The sequence below is a fragment of the Elephas maximus genome, chromosome 1 (genome assembly GCF_024166365.1).
Source record: "Elephas maximus indicus isolate mEleMax1 chromosome 1, mEleMax1 primary haplotype, whole genome shotgun sequence".
Lineage (NCBI taxonomy): Eukaryota > Metazoa > Chordata > Mammalia > Proboscidea > Elephantidae > Elephas > Elephas maximus.
The window spans coordinates 77,500,407-77,518,607 of record NC_064819.1 but is presented as its reverse complement, the minus strand read 5'-3'; the positions used below and the strand labels follow the sequence as shown (position 1 = coordinate 77,518,607).

The 18,201-nt window shown below is 41.1% G+C and overlaps 1 pseudogene; it reads left to right on the top strand.

Moving 5' to 3' along the window:
• Window positions 1-3,593: 3,593 nt before the first annotated feature.
• The window catches only part of LOC126060870 (palmitoyltransferase ZDHHC5-like), a 110,760-nt pseudogene continuing 96,152 nt past the window's right edge, over window positions 3,594-18,201 (top strand).

Sequence of the window (18,201 nt, the reverse complement as noted above, 5' to 3'; positions counted from 1 at the left end):
ACAACAATAAAGTTAGTATTTGAAACAAATATAAATGGCCTGTTCAATAAGTTTCTATTATTTTTGAGATCATGTAATTTTTTTGGAATCTGTACACTTTGAGAAAGGTTTGAAAGTTTGAGTTCACCCAGAGGTGCCTGGGGAAGAAGGGCCTGGTGATTTACTTTTGAAAAATTGGTCATTGATAACCCTACGGAAAACAGTTCGACTTTGATACACATTAGGTCACCATGAGTCAGAGTCTACTGGATGGCAACTGGCTTTTTTAAACTCTATCTATTTGAAAATCTACAAGATCTAGATTCAAGTTCAGGAGCTGCATTTATTTCTTTCACCCCTGCACTCTTTATATACACATGTGTGCGTGTGCGTGCATACACACACACGTATATACGTTTTTCCAACTCTTGCTGCATCTTTGAAGGTTGTGAACTTAAAGCAGGAACCAATAACTTTCCTCTTGGATTAAGACGTCTATTAAGCACTAAACTGCTGATACTGTTTCCATCACCAGGTGGTGCCATATTGGTCTTGCAGTGAGAACCAGTGGCCATCCAGTAGACTCTGACTCATGGTGACCTAATGTGTATCAAAGTCGAACTGTGCTCCGTAGGGTTATCAATGACCAATTTGTCAGAAGTAAATCATCAGGCCTTTCTTCCCAGGCACTTTTGGGTGAACTAGGACTTCCAACCTTTTGGATAGCTGCTGAGTGTGTTAACTGTTTGCACCACTAGGGACTCCAAACAAGTTGCTAGTCAACTGTAACTCATGGCAATCCCTTATGTGTCAGAGTAGAACTGTGCTGCATAGGGTTTTCAATGGCTGATTTTTCAGAAGTCAATCAGAGTGCTGGGTAATTGTCATTGTTTCCACGTGAGGAGTTAGACAACCTGGCCACAGCTCTCTGCTAGTCTTTCATTAATCCTGCCGAGTTTATTTGACAATAATTTTCAGTTTTCTAATTTTTCCGGATAGAATTGCCTGGTTTTTTTTTTTTTTTTCTTTGATTCTGTTGTGTTTGAATTTTCATGGGAATTTTTCATATGGAACATTGAGATTCTAGATACTATTCTGAGTTCCATTTGACTCTTTTAACAATGTGTCAAATGTCAGGCTGTGTTCTCAACAGCATTACCTTATTAACTCATTTAATCTTTACAACCACCTGTGGAAGGAACCACTGAAGAACAATCTGAGATGCACTGAGGGAGATTAGGGGGCACCAGGCCCTCCCTGGTAGGTCTCAAATTCTGTCCCTTATTAACCAGAAGATTGTGAGGTGCTAGTTTAGATATAAGGATGGAGCAATGTAGAGAGCCATCCAGACAAATTTATTGATGTTAATTTTCTCAGGCTTGTCCATTTAGAGAGGGACTGAAGAGTTTAAGACATTTTAAGAGACGGAGATGCAACAGAACTTATTTAGCACCAAACAAAAAAAACCAAACCCATTGCCATTGATTCCGACTCATAGCAACCCTATAAGACAGAGTAGAGCTGCCCCATAGGGTTTCCAAGGAGTGGCTGGTGGATTTCAACTGCCAACCTTTTGGTTAGCAGCCAAACTCTTAACTGCTGTGCCACCAGGGTTCCAGGCACTTTTTCCATGCGCTACTGGCCTCACAACAGCTGATAGCTTCACAGTGCTAGACCCCTTGGTATTTTTCACTGTTAGAATCAACAACCATTAACATCAAGGCTGTATCTTACCAATGGATGAATCCTGATTTACTTTCCATTTTAAATACAAAAGTGCTGGATCTCAGAGATGCTGTCATTGGTAAATATATAGAAATGTGTACAAGGGCAGGTAGTTGAGGGAAATTGCACATATCTGTATGCATGTGCTCTAAAACCCAACTTCCCTCCCCCTCCCCCCAATTCTACAGTGAGGTAGTATAGGAAAGAACTGGACTGGGAATAGACAGGACTGTATTTCTAATTCAGCCATCTACTAGTTGTGAAACTTTAAGCAAGTAACATCTTGGTCCTGTTGCTTTTCATTTGGAAAGTACTAGCACATAGTACATAATTAAGAATGTGAGCTCCTATAGCCAAATCCTGTGCATCACCTTGGATGGGTTTCCTTTGTGCCTCAGTTTCCTCATCTGTCAAATGAAGTTCATAACAATTACTTCAATCACTCATTCAATAAATATTTGATTATCTACAATGTGCCAGTCTTTGTTGGAGCTTTAGTTTTGAGGTTATGTGTGTTAAAATACATTTGGTAAAGGCTACCAGGGATAAACTTGTAGGCCAACAAAACTAGGTTTATTAACTTGCTTTAACAAGGTAGACTATCACCAGTGGAAACATAAGGCATTTCACAAAGGACAAAACAGGCTTAAAGTTTTGAGGAAGAATGGAATCTGGGCAAAATTTAAAAGAAGCAATATTTTGATAGGATTAGGGCAAAGCAGACGTGCACTAAGACGTGGACTCAGGGTCCTATTTCCTTAGAAGTCTCAACATTAAGGTAAATGAGTCTGAAAACTATCTGAAGCTCTGCACCTGGGTTGGGCATAAAGATTGCATTTCTGTATCAAAGATGGCGCAGATCCTCTAGGCAAGAGTGAGGTGATGTTCCTTTTATTCTGATATGATTTCAAGTAACAAAGCTTCTGAGTCTATGATTTTAAAAAACAATATTTCGCAGTAACCTTTTTGAACGGGAGCAGAGGAATCCCACTGTGTCCACCTCACAGCGACCCGATAAGACAGAGTAGAAGTGCCCCATAGCGTTTCCAAGGAGTGACTGGTGGATTTGAACTGCTGACTTTTTGGTTGGCAGCCCAGCGTTTAATATCATCATGATAAACTAAAGAAATATTTAAGTTGGATTTCATTTTATTTGGATCCACAATTAACACCCATGGAAGCAGCAGTCAAAAAATCATTGCATTGGGCAAATCTGCTGCAAAAGATCTCTTTAAAGTGTTAAAAAGCAAAGATGTCACTGTAAGGAGTATGGTGCGCCTGACCCAGGCCATGGCGTTTTCGATTGCCTCATATGCATGTGAAAGCTGGATGATGAATAAGGAAGACCAAAGAAGAATCGATGTCTTTGAATTGTGGTGTTGGCAAAGAATATTGAATATACCATGAACTGCCAAAAGAATGAACAAATCTGTCTTAGAAGAGGTTCAGCCAGAATGCTCATTAGAAGTGAGGATGTAAAGACTTTGTCTCACATACTTTGGACATGTAATCAGGAGGGGCCAGTCCCTGGAGAAGGACATCACGTTTGGTAGAGTAGAGGGTCAGCGAGAAAGAGGAAGATCCTTGAAGAGATGGGTTCACACAGTGGCTGCAACAGTGGGTTCAAGCATAACAGCGATTGTAAGGATGGTGCAGGACCAGGCAGTGTTTCATTCTTTTGTACATAGGGTTGCTATGAGTCAAAACCAACTTGATGGCACCTAATAACAACAACAGCAGGGGAAAGGTGAGGATGTCATTCATAAGAAAGCAGGAATTATTTAAAGAGGGTCATTATAACACTTTACATCTGCAGCATGATCTTGGGAGAAATATTATTTACTATTAACTTTGCAGCAGGCTTAATAAGTGTCAATCAGAATCTGGTAATGGCAGGGCTAATTTTTGATTTCTCAAATGAGAATGAATGTAAAGTGCTTAGAGGAGTGCCGGGCACACAGTACGTGCTTATTTATTATTGGCTATAGAAAAAAAAAATTTTTTTTATAGACTATTGGCTATGTTATTATAATGAAATGTGTCTGATTTTCTTGTGGCCTTACGATTTTTTAGTTGTTTAATGCCTTAGTCTGGGTTCTTTAGAGGAGCAAAACCAGTGAAGCAAATATATATAGAGAGAAATATATATAGAGGAAATGGCTGATCTAATTGTGAGGGCTGTCAAGTCCCAAATCCATGGGTCAGGCAACAGGCTGAAGACCTCTGCTGACTTACAGATTGCAGGGTTGGTGAATCCAATCTGCAGGTCAGGTGGCAGGCAGGAGATTTCTGCAGGCTTAAAGGTTTCAAGAACCTGAGGTCAGGCCATGAGAAGAATGAAGAGTGGAGAAAGCAGGCTTTGCTATAACATCCATTATATATTGGAGGCAGACCACACCCCCCAAGGAAACCCCCCTTTCAACTGATTGGCTGCTTACATCAGATCACAAAATGGATGGTGATTAAAACCAAACCCTTGCCATCCAATTCCAACTCAGCAATCCTATAGGACAGAATAGAACTGCCGCACAGGATTTCCAGGAAGTGGCTGGTGGATTGGAACTGCAGACCTTTGGTTGGCAACTGAACTCTTAACCACTGTGCCACTAGGGGCTCCAGAAGATGATTAGGTACCAAAAACAAAAAGGAAACAAAGCACAACTAGCCATACTGTCGATTCTGACTCATTGCGACTCCACAGGACAGAGTAGAACTACCCCATAGGGTTTCCAAAGCTGTAATCTTTATGGAAGTCAACTGCCATATCTTTCTCCCACAGAGCTGCTGGTGGGTTTAGAACCACCAACCTTCTCTTTTGCAGCCAAGCACTATAACCACTGTACCACCAGGGCCCCTCAGTGATTACAGTGTCTTCCATACCACTGAGAATCATACCCTAGGCTGATACAGCATTAACCATCACAGTGTCTACATGTTCTTTTTAAAAAGAGATAATAGGAATTTGCTTTTGTCCTTACCGGAGAGCAGTCACTGTTCTAATAGAGAGGAACTTTGCTGCGTGCAAATTATACACATTCACCCCCATCACGGTGGAGGTGCCACATAATTCAAGACAGTGGGGAAGACTTCTAGGCTAGTTATGCTCTCCAGTGGCTATGCTTAGACCCAACTGGGATCACTTGGTCCGGCTTTAGCCCAGGCCCAGCCCCTGCCACTGTGGCGGCACAGCCCCCGGCGTTCCTGGGAAATACAGTCGGGTGGAGAGCGAGCCACGCCATAGCGCGGACAGAGCAGGCGTAGTTCCGCTGGGATTGGGTAACTCTTTGTCAGTGCGCTCCATGCGCGCGGGGTCTCAAGTGCGCCTGGATCCGGGCAGGTGAGTCAGGCCTGGCTGGTCGGAGAGCTTGAAGCTTCGCGGGGGCTGGGTCTTGCTCCTTGGGGAGGAGGCTGCCCAAAGGAGCGGGGTTACGGGAGCCCTGGAGAGATGGGGGCGCAGGCTCACCTTGATACCAAAGGCGGCCACTGCCCACGAGTGGCTCGGGGGAGTCCCGGGCGCGCCCTCTAGGCCAGTGAGCATCGAACTGTGTCTCCCCGAGTACCTGAGCCGGTGCTGGACGGTGCCTCGGAACCTCGAGGTCGGGGTGGTGTTTGAGCGCAGGAGCAGCGGCGATGAACGTGGCTGCTGTCGCTAGTAGACTCCCTGGGCGACTTGGGCTTTTGTGCGGGACGATCCAGCGGGTGACAGCAGCTAGTCGCTACCCTAGGAGCCCTGGTGCTATGATAGGAGGCCTAACCCAGTCCCCAGAGGTGCCCTCTCAGAAATAGGTGGGTGCCTGAAAGGGTGCGACGGAGGCGAGCTCCCTCAGTCCCACGTACCAGAAGAGACGCCACCTGGCTCGGGACCAGGGAATGGATCAGAGCGTCCGGGGGAGACCGAGCATCACCGAAGAAACAGAACCATCCTTGGTTCCAAGAACAGAGCCAGCATGATGTCACAAAGGCCAAAGAACAGCAAGGAGACGACGTCTTTGCCTGAAGAGAGAGGTAAGTAATAGACCAGGTCGATGAAGGGGCGACCTGGTATTGAAGTTGAAGGAGAGCTTTCCTTTCCTCAGCTTGAGGGGTGAGAAAAGAACACAGGGGAAAGCAGCTTTGGTGTGAGAAGGCATGAGGAAGGCTTCCATGCCTGTGATGGGGCTGCATGGAAAGGAATGTCTGGAGCCTGGACAAGACCTCTCCTTGTGTCGCCTTCTGTGTCACTTTTTGACCAGCCAGCCTTTTCTCCAGCATGGTACAATGGAAATGGCCTGGTTCTTTATTCTAAAATTATCATACTGTGAAATTAACTTTCTAAAAGGAGGGTGTATCCACCACATATCAGAAGAGTTGTGTATCCCTCCAAAAACCTTCCTTGTGCTATCCTTTATAGTCACCCTTTCCCCTCCCCTTCTTAACTCCTAGCAGCTACTGATTGTTGTCCATCTCTATATAGTTTTCTTTTTTCCAGAATGTCATATAAAGTGAATCATACAGTATGTAACATTTTGAGACTGGCTTCTATCAGCACAATGCCTTTGACATACATTCACGTTGTGTCTGTATCAGTTTTTTTCTAATTACTGAGTAATATTTCAGTGTATGAATAAACGATAATTTTTTTTTAATCCATTCACCTGTTGAAGGACATTTAGATTGTTTCCAGTTTGGGGTAATTATGAGTAATAAATACCTCAAATGTTCATGTAAAGATGTTCGTGTGTACATAAGTTTATGTTCAGCCGGGTTTTTAAAGGCAAAAGAGCCTGAATTTCAAACCTGACTTTGAGATGTATTGGCTCTATGACGACTTTGGGCAAGTTATTTAACCTTTTCGAATTATCATCATCAGGGGTTGTTATGAGGTAATAACCAAATGTATGTCAGTGGTTCTCAATTCATTCAGATCCAACAGGCCCTTTTTATAACAAATATTTTATAATGCCCCATTTCTATCCTGAAATGAAATTCATTAAATTGGTAATAAAACTAATGTGCATACAGAATTATTTTAAAGATGTACAGTGCCCTAAGCCATTATGAAGGAGCAATAAAAGGGAGGAGCAATATTTCAGTATATAAATACTTAGAAACGGTAGCAGTGAAGGGAAAATGAAAAGTCCAACACTTGTATTTATTTATAATGAATAAGTTTGAATTTAATAGAAGACAGTATTTAACTAAACATTATTGCTTTTCTATGATATGACATTTTGAAATAAGGGCCAAATAGAGTAATTATGTGTACGTATGTATAGTATATGTGTGTGTATGTGTGTGTATGTGTGTAATTAAAATCACAGTGCGCCAACTGAATTTAGGCTGATAAAATGACCAAATATTAGTAAAATTCAGAACAAAATACCTTGATTTAGACCATAGCTGCCTTTATAGAAAAATTTGTATATAATACTACCAAAAAAAAAAAAAAAACTAAACTAAGACTATGGTTGTAAAAGGAGTAGGTTCTAAGCTATGATAATTATCAACCGGCTTTTAACTCAGGCGAATGTTCTGCTGGACATTTAAAAGCTATGTAGGGCATCTAGCATCCCTGACCCCCATACATTAAATGCCAGTAGCACCCCATTCCTTCAGTCAGTATGAGGACCAGTTCCTGCCCATTGAGATCTTATGGCTTATGTGAAGCTTTCTGGGTATTTACTGGCTCATGGCAGCTGCAAACAACAGTCTGAACTTCCAAGAGGGAATTCTTCATCGCTTGCATGATTCAGGGACTGGCTCAGTCATTCCACCTTCATCTTAACAAGTGCTTCTCAAACTTGAGCGTGCATCAGAATCACCTGGAGGATTTGTTAAATCACAGATGCTGAGCTCTCGGCCAGAGTTTTTGATTCAGTAGGTCTAGGGTAGGATCTAAAAATAGGCATTTCTGGCAAGTTTCCAGGTGATGCTTATGATGCTGGTCTGGGGTCCGCATTTTGAGAACCAATGTTCTAAACTTCTCCCTTCAAATGTTTAAATTCAGTGGGTGTTTTTTAAATTTTACATCTGGCTTGATCTTCACAAAGTTCTATAAACCAAAGGGAGCAGGTACTCTTATTCCTATCATTTCCTTATTAAAGAAATGAAGACTCAGGGAGGTTAGTGACTTGCATAATTTTGCAATATTTTACTCACTCAGATATTATAATTCAGAGTTCTTTATCCCTGAGTTTTTTTCCAGAGGCAACACTACCTCTATAATAAAGGTAATATGACCCATGAAGCCATATTATTGAATTTGCCAAGCAACTTAAATCCTTGAAGAACCAAGGGAGATGGTATTATTTTGCATCACTCGATGATAAATTCGTGGTTTCTTACACTCTCTTCCTAGCTTACTATGCTTCAGCCACACTGGCTTCCTTGTTCTTCTCAGAGCATGACAAGGATATTCCCACCTCAGGATTTTGGTATGGAGACTTTACACTTGCTATTCTGTAGCTTTGCCCTCAGATACTTTATGTCACACTCCCTCCTTTTACGCAAATCCCTGATCAAATGTTTCCTCCCCAGAAAGGCTTCCCCTGGCCATTCTATCTAAAATAAAGTCTCCCTTATCCCCTTTCCCTACTCTTTTGATAGTATTTATCACTACCTGAGGTTATATTTGGAAACCCTGGTGGTGTAGAGGTTAAGTGCAGCTGCTAACCAAGAGCTTGGCAGATCAAATCTACCAGGTGCTCCTTGGAAACTCTATGAGACAGTTCTAGTCTGTCATATAGGGTCCTTTGAGTCAGAATCAACTCATTGGCAGTGGATTTGGTTTTTTGGTTTTTGCTTTGAGGTTATATGTGCTGGTGTGTATTTTTTTCTCTGCCCTTTATTCTGTCTTGTCATTGTTGCATCCCCGGTGCTTAAAAGAATCCTTAGCATAGAGCTGAATGAATGCATCACTCCAGTGTGTTAGAAACTAAATAACGAATCCAACACAAATTTCAGCCCGGTCTATTCAGTTCAGCAAACACATGTTGAGCAACTACCGTATGTCAGGTATAGGGTTGGTATTAGCAATGTAAAGACGGGTAAGACTTGATTCCTGCTGGTAGTGGCAAAAGGCACTCAACAAGATAATTTCAATATAGGCAGTAAGTGCTATGATGAAGATTAGGTTATTGCTGTTGTTCTTCATAACCTACTTTGGCTGGGGGTGCAACCCAGGACTAAGGCAACAATGCCTATGGCCCTTCCATGGTCATGGGATAGCAAAGAATTCTGGTGCCTTTATTCCTTGGAGCTGAAGATTGGGTTTGTTCTCACAAAATACCACATATGGTATTTCTAGATCAGTTTTATACAATAGAACTTTCTGTGGATATGTTTTATATCTGCACTATCCAATATACTAGCCACTAACCATTGGCTACTAAGTGCATAAAATGTGTCTAGTGAAAATGAGGTACTAACATTTTGATTTTATCTAATTTTAATTCACGTAAATATAAATTTAAACAGCTGCATATGGCTAGTGGCTACCGTATTGAACAGTTCAATTTTCAAGTGCCAAGTATGGTAGCTGTAGCCATGAACTGACTTCATCGTAGCTCCTCTCTCTTCCCTCAGCACCACTATGTCAAGACTCTGCCCTTCCTCAAGAGAAGAGCCTACAAGAGAAGGGAATAGCTTCTAGGTCCTCGATGGGCAGGTACAGGGTGAGTTGGATTTCCTTCCTGTTTCTTGAAATGTCATCTTACATTTCCTCCTGAGCTCTTCACAATCTGCTTAGAGATAATGTTGTGCCACGTCATATAAACTGTGGAAACTTTATAACCACATAGGTCCATTGTCATACCATATCCTGTTCTTCGTGTTCTAGTTGTTATATATATTACATCTACATGTGTTATAAATTGTACAAGACAGTGTTATAATTTTTTACTTTTAATAGTCACATATATTATAAAGAAATTATGACAATGAAAGCAAACATTTTAAAATAAATTTTAGTTTACCCAGATATTTACCATTTCTAATGTTCTTATTTCTTCTGTGGGACTTGAATTTCCATCTGGTATCATTTCCTTTCAGCTTGAAGAACTTTCTCAATCATTTCTGCAACAATAAAACAAAACAAAAAGCCTGATACACTCGGTTGTCTTGCTGAAGGGCAACCCAACTATTCAGTCAGTTATCTACCTTCACAATCCTCTCTCTCTTGTCTATTTAGTTTGTCACCAAGCCCTGTCAAATTTACCTCTTAAATCTATTACAAATCTATCACTTCTTTCTATCTCTACCACTTTCCAGTCCATTCCCCCATGTAAAAATGACACGGAGGAGGTGTCTGGCCTCCTCCAAACCCACAAGGGGGAAGGAGAACCAAGACCAAAAGCCCAAGGCTGATTCCTATGAAGCAGAAGTCAGACAAGCCTTCTCTGTCTACCATCATTACCAACCTTGACACCAATTGTCTCTCACATAGCTCCCTCTACTCCACCATAAAATTCATTGCAATGGCCACATAGAACTCACAGGCCATACTCACAATTATGGGGTTTATTGGGGAAGTAACAGTTAAAATTCAGGCTCAGGAATACTCGGGATACAGTTCTTCCATCATGATAGCCTCTTCCCATCCGTGCTCGCAGGCACACCTCTCCTTGGCCCTCAGTCTCTGCGCAAAGGCATTCACTTTTTTTTCTCCATGGGCCGGGAAGCCCACTGCACTGTTTCCTGCTGCTAGGTCTCTCTTGCTTGTCAGTCCTTCTTTGGTGGTGGTGGGCTCTTCTCCTCTGCTCTGGAATTGGCTCTCTTGTAAGGCAAAACTGATGAATCCCCTTGGTAGGCCACAATTACCCTATCACACAGTCCTACCCAGTCACTGGGGTGGGAGTCACAAGACCATGGCTAGAAAGGCCACACTGAAGCAATCAATCAATAATCAATCACACCACACCCCATCATTTATTTTTCCTTTCCTTTTTTTCTTTTTGAGCCCATTGTTGTAGCCACTGTATCAGTCCATCTCACTGAAGGTTTCCCTCATTTTTGCTGACTATCAAATGTGATATCTTTTTCTAATGATTGATCTTTCCTTTTTTTTTCTTCTGGAAGTCTTCACTGACCTCCCTTTCTATTAATTACGTAATTTTATTTGTTTTATTGTTTTTCTTAAGAATATACACAGCAAAACATATACCAGTGCAACAGTTTCTACATGTACCATTCAGTGACATTGATTATATTCTTTGAGTTGTATAACCACTTTTACCCTCCTTTTCTTAGTTGTTCCTCCACCATTAACGTAACTCTAAGGTTCCAATCCCCTACATGTCTGTCAGTTTGTTGTACTGTGGGGGCTTGCATGTTGCTGTGATGCTGGAAGCTATGTCACCAGTATTCAGACACCAGCAGGATCACCCATGGAGGACAGGTTTCAGCTGAGCTTCCAGACTAAGACAGACTAGGAAGAAGGACCCGGAAGTCTACTTCTGAAAAGCATTAGCCAGTGAAAACCTTATGAATAGCAGTGGAACATTGTCTGATATAGTGCTGGAAGATGAGACCCCCAGGTTGGAAGGCACTCAAAAGATGACTGGGGAAGAGCTGCCTCCTCAAAGTAGAGTTGACCTTAATGATGTGGACGGAGTAAAGCTTTCAGGACCTTCATTTGCTGATGTGGCATGACCCAAAATGAGAAGAAACAGCTGCAAACATCCATTAATAATTGGAACCTGCAATGTATGAAGTATGAATCTAGGAGAATTGGAAATTGTCAAAAATGAAACGAAACGCATAAACATCGATATCCTAGACATTAGTAAGCTGAAATGGACTGGTATTGGCCATTTTGAATTGGATGATCATATAGTCTACTATGCTGGGAATGACAACTTGAAGAGGAATGCTGTTGCATTCATCGTCAAAAAGAACGTTTCAAGATGCATCCTGAAGTATAACGCTGTCAGTGATAGGATAATATCCATATGCCTACAAGGAAGACCAGTTAATACGACTATTATTCAAATTTACGCACCAAACACTAGAGCCAAAGATGAAGAAATAGAAGATTTTTGTCAGCTGCTACAGTCTGAAATTGATCGAACATGCAATGAAGATGCATTGATAATTACTGGCGATTGGCATGCAAAAGTTGGAAACAAAGAAGAAGGATCAGTAGTTGGAAAATATGGCCTTGGTGATAGAAACAATGCCAGAGATCGAATGATAGAATTTTACAAGACCGATGACTTCTTCATTGCAAATACCTTCTTTCACCAACATAAACGGAGACTATACACATGGACCTCGCCAGATGGAACACACAGAAATCAAACTGACTACATCTGTCGAAAGAGATGATGGAAAAGCTTAGTATCATCAGTCAGAACAAGGCCAAGGGCCGACTGTGGAATGGACCATCAATTGTTCATATGCACGTTCAAGCTGAAACTGAAGAAAATCAGAGCAAGTCCATGAGAGCCAAAATATGACCTTGAGTATATCCCATCTGAATTTGGAGACCATCGCAAGAATAGATTTGATGCACTGAACACTAGTGACCAAAGACCGGATGAGTTGTCGAATGACATCAAGGACATCATCCATGAAGAAAGCAAGAGGTCACTGAAAAGACAGGAAAGAAAGAAAAGACCAAGATGGATGTCAGAGGAGACTCTGAAACTTGCTCACGAACGTCGACAGCTAAAGCAAAAGGAAGAATTGATGAAGTAAAAGAACTGAACCAAAGATTTCAAAGGGCCTCTCGAGAAGACAAAGTAAAGTATTATACTGACATGTGCACAGAGCTGGAAATGGAAAATCAAAAGGGAAGAACAAACTTGGTGTTTCTCAAGCTGAAAGAACTGAAGAAAAATTCAAGCCTCGAGTTGCAATAGTGAAGGATTCCATGGGGAAAATATTAAACGATGCAGAAAGCATCAAAAGAAGATGGAAGGAATACACAGAGTCATTATACCAAAAAGAATTAGTCGATATTCAACCATTTCAAGAGGTGGCATATGATCAGGAACTGATGGTACTGAAGGAAGAAGTCCAAGCTGCTGTAATGGCATTGGCGAAAAACAAGGCTCCAGGAATTGATGGAATATCAGTTGAGATGTTTCAACAAACAGATGCAGCGCTGGATGTGCTCATTCATCTATGCCAAGAAATATGGAAGACAGCTTCCTGGCCAACTGACTGGAAGAGATCCATGTTTATGCCTATTGTCAAGAAAGGTGATCCAACTGAATGTGGAAATTATAGAACGATATCACTAATATCACACGCAAGCAAAATTTTGCTGAAGATCATTCAAAAACGGCTGCAACAGGTAACTGCCAGAAATTCAGGCTGGTTTCAGAAGAGTACATGGAACCAGGGATGTCATTGCTGATGTCAGATGGATCCTAGCTGAAAGCAGAGAATACCAGAAGGATGTTTACCTGTGTTTTATTGACTATGCTAAGGCATACGACTGTGTGGATCATAACAAACTATGGATAACATTGTGAGGAATGGGAATTCCAGAACACTTAATTGTGCTCATGAGGAACCTTTACATAGATCAAGAGGCAGTTGTTCCGACAGAACAAGAGGATACTGATTGGTTTAAAGTCAGGAAAGGTGTGCGTCAGGATTGTATTCTTTTACCATACCTATTTAATCTGTACGCTGAACAAGTAATCCAAGAAGCTAGACTATATGAAGAAGAACGGGGCAACAGGATTGGAGGAAGACTCATTAGCAACCTGCGTTATGCAGATGACACAACCTTGCTTGCTGAAAGTGAAGAGGACTTGAAGCACTTACTAATGAAGATCAAAGACCATAGCCTTTAGTATGGATTACATCTCAACATAGGGAAAACAAAAATCCTCACAACTGGACCAATGAGCAACATCATGATAAACGGAGAGAAGATTGAAGTTGTCAAGGATTTCATTTTACTTGGATCCACAATCAACAACCATGGAAGCAGCAGTCAAGAAATCAAAAGACGCATTGGATTGGGTAAATCTGCTGCAAAGGACCTCTTCAAAGTGTTGAAGAGCAAAGATGTCACCCTGAAGACTAAGGTGCGCCTGACCCAAGCCATGGTATTTTCAATTGCATCATATGCATGTGAAAGCTGGACAATGAATAAGGAAGACTGAAGAAGAGTTGACGCCTTTGAATTGTGGTGTTGGCGAAGAATATTGAATATACCATGGACTGCCAAAAGAACGAACAAATCTGTCTTGGAAGAAGTGCAGCCAGAATGCTCCTTAGAGGCAAGGATGGCGAGACTGCGTCTTACATTTTTTGGACACGTTGTCAGGAGGGATCAGTCCCCAGAGAAGGACATCATGGTTGGCAGAGTACAGGGTCAGTGGAAAAGAGGAAGACCCTCAGCAAAGTGGACTGACACAGTGGCTGCAACAACGAGCTCAAGCATAACAAGGATTGTAAGGATGGCGCAGGACCGGTCAGTGTTTCGTTCTGCTGTGCATAGGGTCGCTATGAGTCGGAACCGACTCGACGGCACCTAACAACAACAACAAGGTTCCAATATAATCTTTTGAATTCCTGTTGTCAATTTGATCCCATATAGATAGTTCTTAAAAGTGCTTAATGCTCAAGGCAGACATTTTTCACTAGTTAAGCTAAATTATTTTTTGGTTTTAAGAAGACTTCAGGGGATATTTTTGATTTAAGGTTTAAAGATTATTTCAGGGCAGTGGTTTCAGGGGTTCATCTAACCTTTATGGCTTCAGAAGGTCTGGGGTCTTCAAGAATTTGAAATTCTGTTATGCATTTTCCCCCATGTGATCAGGATTCTTCTACGGAAACTTTGATCAAAATGTTCAGTAAAGGTATCCAGGCACCATCAAGTTCTTCTGGTCTCATGGCAAAGGAGGCATTCAATTGTTCATGGAGACAATTAACCACACATTCCATATCCTCCTCCTATTCCTGACTCTACTTCTTCCTCTGTTGTTCTGGGTGAATAGAGACCAATTCTTGTGCCTTGGATGGCTGCTTGCAAGCTTTTAAGACCCCAGGTATTATACATCAAGCAGGGAGGTAGAACAGAAGCACTAAACATGTTATTAGGCCAATTGACTGGGATGTCCCAGGAATCCATGACCCTAAACCTCCAAACTAAGAAAGTGATTTCCATGAGGCATTTGGTTGTACATAAGCAGCCTCAGCAGCTACTTTTTGTTGTTGTTATGTATATATCTATCACACAACTTTTGCCAGTTCAACTTTTTACAGGTGTACAACTTATTGACAGCAATTGCAATAATCAGTTGTGCAACCCCAGCCTTAATCCTTATGATATTTCCATCACCATTAACTCTCCTTTCCCCTTCCGTCCCACCCCTGGTAACCACTTACAAACTTTATTCTCTATACATTTGCCTTTTCTTGTCTTTTTATATAAGTGAAGTCATACAATATTTGTCGTTTTGTGATTGACTTATGTCACTCAGCATAATGTCTTCCAGCTCCATCCATATCGTAGCATGTTCCAAGACTTCATTTCACCTATTGGCAGAGTAGTATTCCACTGTATGTATGTATCACATTTTATTTATCCGTTCATCTGTTGATGGACATTTAGGTTGTTTCCACCTTCTGGTTATTCTGAATAAAGCTGCAATGAACATTGCTGTACAAGTTTCTTTGAGTCTCTTCTTTCAAGTCTTTTGGGTATATACCTAGGAGTGGAATTGCTGGGTCATAGGGTAGTTCTATTTTTCGTTTTTTGAGAACAAGTCACGCTGTTCTTCACAATGGCTGCACCAGTTTGCAATCCCACCAGTAATGGGTAAGGGTTCAAATTTCCCCACATCATTGCCAATATTTGTTATTTTCTTTTTTTTTAAATCTTAGCCATGCTAGTGGGAGTGAAATGGTATCTCATTGTGGCTTCAATTTGCATCTCTCTGATGGCTAATGATGCCAGGCATCTTTTCACATGTTTGGTGGCCATTTGAATGTCCTCCTTGGTGAAGTGTCTATTCAAGTCCTTTGCCCATTTTATGACTGGGTTATTTATCTTTTTGTTGTTAAGTTCTCAAATTTTCATATATATTTTAGTTATTTGATTCTTGTTGAATATATGGTTTCCAAAGATATTCTCCCAGTTGGTACTTGCCTTTTCACTTTTTTGGTAAAGTCTTTTAACGAACAAAACTTTTCGATTTTTATGAGGTCCATTCATTTTGTCTTTTGTTGTTTGTGCTTTTGTTATTATATTAAATAATCCACTGTCCAAAGCTAGGCCTGACAGCATTGCCCCTGTCTTTTTTTTTTTTTTAATTGTGCCTTAAGTGAAAGTTTACGAAACAGGTCAGTCTCTCATATTAAAACTTATATACACCTTGCTATATACTCCTAGTTGCTCTCCCTCTAATGAGACAGCATGCTCCTCTCCACTCTCTATTTTCGTGTCCATTCAGCCAGCTTCTGACCCCTCTGCCCTCTTAGCCCCCTCCAGACAGGTGCTGCCCACATAGTCTCATGTGTCTACTTGATCCAAGGAGTTCAGTCCTTACCAGTATCATTTTCTATCCCATAAAAAAAAAAAAAAAAAAAAATCCCATAGTCCAGTCTAATCCCTTTCTGAAGAGTTGGCGTTGGGAATGGTTCCTGTCTGGGGACCATGACCTCCAGGGTCCTACTAGTCTCAGTCAAACCATTAAGTCTGGTCTTTTCATGAGAATTTGAGGCCTGCATTCCACTGCTCTCCTGCTTCCTCAGGGATTCTCTGTTGTGTTCCCTGTAGACAGTCATTGGTTGTAGCCGGACACCATCTAGTTCTTCTGGTCTCAAGCTGATGTAGTCTCTGGTTTCTGTGGCCCTTTCTGTCTCTTGGGCTCATGATTACTTTGTGTCTTTGGTGTTCTTCATTCTCCTTTGCCCCAGGTGGGTTGAGACCAATTGACGCATCTTAGATGGCTGCTTGCTAGCATTTAAGACCCCAGACGCCACTCTCCGAAGTGGGATGCAGAATGTCTTCTTAATAGATTTTACTGTGCCAATGGATGTAGATGTCCCCTGAAACCATGGTCCCCAAATCCCTGGCCCTGCTATGCTGGCCTTCAAAGTGTTCAGCTTATTCAGGAAACTTCTTTGCTTTTGGTTTAGTCCACTTGTGCTGACCTCTCCTGTATTGTGTGTTGTCTTTCCCTTCACCTAAAATAGTTCTTGTCTACTACCTAATTAGTGAATACCCCTCTCCTTCCCTTATTCCCCACTCTGGTAACCATCAAAGAATATTTTCTCTTCTGTTTAAACTATTTCTCGAGTTCTTATACCAGTGGTCTCATACAATATTTGTCCTTTGCAACTGACTAATTTCACTCAGCAAAATACCTTTTGTATTCCTCCATGTTATAAAATGTTTCACGGATTCATCATTGTTCTTTATCTATGCGTAGTATTCCATTGTGTGAATATACCATAATTTATCTATCCATTCATCCGTTCATGGACACCTTGGTTGCTTCCATCTTTTTGCTGTTGTAAACAGTGCTGCAGTGAACGTGGGTGTGCATATATCTGTTCGCGTAAAGGCTCTTATTTTTCTAGGATATATTCCAAGGAGTGGGATTGCTGGATTGTATGGTAGTTCTATTTCTAACTTTTTAAGGAAGCGCCAAATCGATTTCCAAAGTGGTTGTACCAATTGACATTCCCACCAGCAGTGTAGAAGTGTTCCAATCTCTCCACAGCCTCTCCAACATTTATTATTTTGTGTGTTTTGGATTAATGCCAGCCTTGTTGGAGTGAGATGAAATCTCATTGTAGTTTTGATCTGCATTTCTCTAATGGCTAATGATCGTGAACATTTCCTCATATATCTGTTAGCTACCTGAATGTCTTCTTTAGTTAAGTGTCTATTCATATCTTTTGCCCATTTTTTAATTGAGTTGTCTTTTTGTAGTTGAGTTTTTGCAGTATCATGTAGATTTTAGAGATAAGGAGCTGATCAGAAATGTCATAGCTAAAAACTTTTTCCCAATCTGTAGGTAATCTTTTTACTCTTTTGGTGAAGTCTTTGGATGAGCATAGGTGTTTGATTTTTAGGAACTCCCAGTTATCTAATTTCTCTTCTGGTGTTTTTACATTTCTAGTAATGTTTTGTATACTGTTTATCCCATGTATTAGAGCTCCTACTGTTGTCCCTATTTTTTCTTCCATGATCTTTATTGTTTTGGATTTTATATTTAGGTCTTTGATCCATTTTGAGTTGGTTTTTGTGCATGGTGTGACATAGGGGTCTTGTTTCATTTTTTTGCAGATGGATATCCATCACCATTTGTTAAAGAGGCTGTCTTTTCCCCAATTAACAGACTTTGGGCCTTTGTCAAATAACAGCTGCTCCTATGTGGGTGGATTTATGTCTGGATTCTCAATTCTTTTCCACTGGTCTATGTATCTGTTGTACCAGTACCAGGCTGTTTTGACTACTGTGGTGGTATAATATGTTCTAAAATCAGGTAGTGTGAGGCCTCCCACTTTGTTCTTCTTTTTCAGTAATGCTTTACTTATCTGGGACCT